This window comes from Penaeus chinensis, chromosome 2 (assembly GCF_019202785.1).
Source record: "Penaeus chinensis breed Huanghai No. 1 chromosome 2, ASM1920278v2, whole genome shotgun sequence".
In the NCBI taxonomy this organism is placed as follows: domain Eukaryota; kingdom Metazoa; phylum Arthropoda; class Malacostraca; order Decapoda; family Penaeidae; genus Penaeus; species Penaeus chinensis.
The window spans coordinates 8430489-8435003 of NC_061820.1; positions in this window are offsets into that span (position 1 = coordinate 8430489).

The following is a 4515-nucleotide window of genomic DNA, read 5'->3' on the forward strand; positions in this document are numbered from 1 at the left end:
CAGAATCAGTATCATTATTATTACTATTATTACTATCATCTTAATTTTTTTTTTATTATTATCATTATCATCAGCGGCAGCATCATTATGCAATCACAATAAAGTGTAACAAACAAGGATTTCTCAGAAAGTATGAATATGCATCTATCTATCTATAACGACAATAATAAAAACAACAATAATAATGTTAGCAATAAAAATGATGACAATAATAATAATAATAACGACAATAATGTTAATAATATTGATGACAACCATGCTGATTATAACAGTAATAATGATAACAAAAACAATGATAATGATAACAAAAAAAAATGATAACAGCAACAACAATAATAAAAGAAAAGGCACGGGTATTTATCAACAATAACGATTATCTTTAAATATAGGGAGTACAGTGTGTATTTCAAATCTCTGCCTATCATTCACTAACCCATACGCTATCTTAAAGAAGAAAGGCCAATTAAATAAATATATAAAATAAGTAAATAAACAAAAACAAAAATCATTTTGGTGAAGTTTATGTTTGTGCATATAAATTGGATGATTTATCTATGCGTGTGTGCGATTTTCATCTTTCTGCGTTAAATATTCATATCAACATTTGAATCATTTGGATAATGGAATATGACATTCAAAAGAACATTTCATTATCAAAGGCCCAGTAAATATGAGGTTGCGCGTGTGTGTTCGTGTGCACCAATAACATCCCTATATCTATACATACATACATACATACATACATATACATATATATATGTGTGTATGTATATATATATATATATATATATATATATATATATATATATATATATATAGGTATATGTGTGTGTGTGTGTGTGTGTGTGTGTGTGTGTGTGTGTGTGAGTGTAGTGTAGTGTACACACATACATATACATACATGTATTATGTGAATGTATGTGTGTGATTGTTTGTATATGTTGTTAGAAAAAAAAAATATATATATATATCGTTACCCTTTACACCAACTAATATGAAAAATCAAAGAAGAGCTGTAGAATAGCGAGGCAAATCAGTTAGCAATACAGTAATATTATCATGTATGTGCTGGAATCATTAAGAATTATTAAAACACAAAAGACGAAAAAGTAAAAAGCGGCGTAAATAATATACCAAGAGATGGCGTTGATAGAGGATACATTTTCGTTGAAGATTATATTGTTCTCAGTTTAGAATTAAGGAAGAAAAATGTAGATGGTGAAGTTCAAGAGAAAAGTGTTGTACAAAGACTGTGTAATGGTTTATTTCTATAAATATTTTCACATTTTTATGTCTTATTATGAGCAAAAATAATGGTTGTATCAATGTGTAAACCTTTCCCAAACTCTCCATTTTCTATGATTCCATGCTTATCCCTCCTGGGAAATGAGAGGCAAGTCGAGTTTAGTTTTCAGTCACATCGTTTGTGTATAGGAAACATTTCGGAACATTTTCCTTTACACATTGCCTTTCTCAGAATTTGGTTGTTGTTGTTTTTTTACATATGAAAAAGTCAAAATCTGGTATTCACCATTTTATCTTTTCCTGATTTACCAGATGTCGCTGCATGACAAATGAGCAGTCATGTCCTGCTATGGTATTTTCCATGCTAATTTCTGTGCAACCCTCTCGGAGTATAATGAAATTCAACTGTAAGCATAAATTTCTTTATATTGATATATACATATATGTGTGTGTGCCTGTGACTGAGTGTGTGTGTGTGTGTGTGTGTGTGTGTGTGTGTGTGTGTGTGTGTGTGTGTGTGTGTGTGTGTGTGTGTGTGTGTTCTTTAATATTTGAGTGTGTTCATTAAAAGGAAAATAATACGGGCTTATAAATTCATTAGTTTGTATTCCCTCTCCCTGCCGCTAAAACAGCCTCCAAACCTCATCGCATCGCTGCCACTAGTTCCGTCGCCCTTTTTTGCCCTTCATCGCTAGCCGATCCCTAAGGAGCAATGCATTTTTTATAACACCAAATCGACTGCGGCGACTTCCCCATGGCATATGCCTGCCCAAAGCTGCCAAAGCATGTTCATTGGGGTCTAAATCTGGTGATTTAAACGGATGTGGCACACAGCAATCTCCCCATCTGAAGCATTACAAACCCGCCCCGATTTATATAAACTACGTACACCAGAGGTCATTCAGTGCTGTATTTCGCTTTACATTAAACCCGTGCATTCTGATAACAGTTTAATCCTTTTATTTATTAAACGGAAATGGATATGATAAATACGTTGTTATTCGCCATCTAAGGAATTTTATTTTTTAGATAATAATATATAATAAATATAAATACATAGATAAAGCAATGCATGGTCACCGAAATGCATGCTTCAAATATCGGTCTTCGAATATTGTACCAAGATCGTTATATGGCAACACTATCCATGGGCTAACAAGATGCTCCGCCCGACACGAAGAGAAGCGCTCTGCTCTTCATTGACCACGAGTAAAGTAACGATAGTTTTTTTTTACTTACTGTAAGCAAGTGTGTGTGTGTGTGTGTGTGTGTGTGTGTGTGTGTGTGTGTGTGTGTGTGTGTGTGTGTGTGTGTGTGTGTGTGTGTGTGTATTCTTATATTTATGTGTTTATATATCCGTATGTACCAAAACTTTATTCATATGTACCAAAATCTGTACAGAAGGTTCCCAACTTATGCTGCCGGAAAAATGTGATGTTCACTGGAGTATATTGCTTAGTGAAACGTCTCTGCACATAGATGGCTCCACAAGTGCTCAGTCACCAAGGAGCCAATGAGTAGTTTACATGTTTTCAGCTTATTTTCCTTTGTATTTTTCTGAAATAAATTATTTTATTAATGCTATCAACATCGATGCTTTTTTATGGACATTACTGACATTATGGTTATTACAGTGCCATTGACAATGCTACCATCAATGCGAAATCAAAGATCTGTCCGAAAGGCAAGGGAAAGGAGAAACAGATGATATAGGTAGGACTAGTAACTGACTCCTTGGTGATTAAGCGCTTGTGGGGCCAGCTATGTGTAAAAGTAACTAATAAGAAGAAAACTCATTCATGTACTCACTCTCTCTCTCTCTCTCTCTCTCTCTCTCTCTCTCTCTCTCTCTCTCTCTCTCTCTCTCTCTCTCTCTCTCTCTCTCTCTCACACACACACACATACACACACACACACATACATACACACACACACACACACACACACACACACACACACACACACACACACACACACTCACTCACTCATTCACTCACTCACTCACTCACTCACTCACTCACTCACTCACTCACTCACTCACTCACTCACTCACTCACTCACTCACTCACTCACTCACTCACTCACTCACTCACTCACACTCACACTCACACATAGTTGACATGGCATGAACTCTTGCCATCCCAGCAACAGTGGGTTGTTAAGAGTTAAAGTTCCTCTACACTGAAGTCAAATCCCCACTGTTTGAGGGAATTGAATGTGTGGACTGTCTCAGTGGAGGATCTCGTGATGTTGCATTTGTAAAACGAAAGGTTAAATAGTACAGCTTTGTAAATTCAAAATAATAGGAAGCGACGTGCAAACATGTACGGATTATTGTGGAGGGTGCAGTATGGTCGTAAAAGTAAGAGAGAAATGGAAGTAGAAGATAAAAAGTATAAATGGAAGATAAAAGTATAAACGAGATTAAGTAGAAGGTCCACGTGAATGCATCTTTTATACGGGGATACTCTTCTACAGTGTCTAGCTCTCAGATACTAGTTGTTTATGTCAATATTTAACTTTCCTCTTCTTCTACAGGGTTCTAAGCTGAAGCTGCTGATCTCGACATTATGTTCTTTCACCCTTGTGAACCTGAGTTTAGGGAAATTCAAAATCCAGGAATCACAGCTGGAAAGGGAATGTACTGTAAAATCTTAAAATGAGTGTTGTCAGACCTCCTGCTCGAAAATGCGTTTAATTTTATGTTTTGTTGGATTAAACTTTCATCCATGCTATAAGTATCGACACCTTCTTGTTAATACGTAAGTATATCGATGCTTGTCTTACAGATGAACGTTTAAACTAACATGTTTTCTGGAATTAGTCTGAGCTCATGAAAATATTCAGTTAATGTAACGTTTTAAAAAAAGACGAAAAAAAGGTAGGAAAACAACAAAATACGAAAAATACAGTACTAAACTAATATTAATATTTACTAATCAAACGAAAGGAAATATGTATCGTACGAAGTGTCTATATAACATAGGTCTATAAAACATAGACCTATAAGGAGAAATATGACGAAGAAAACTGGACTTGCTCGAAGCTCTTAAAATACGAACACGCAGACGAAATCAGTACAGATTAGCACACTTAAAACCACAATTAACAATGTAAACTGCCTTTTAGTGACCGCATTATAGCTCTTTGTGTCTTTACTAGATCGTTTCGGCTAATGCTGCATTACAGATATACGTTACGCATCTAAAAGACAAAAGGCCAGTTCAGTAATTTAAAAGACAAAGTGTGATTTGATAAATATTATGTCTG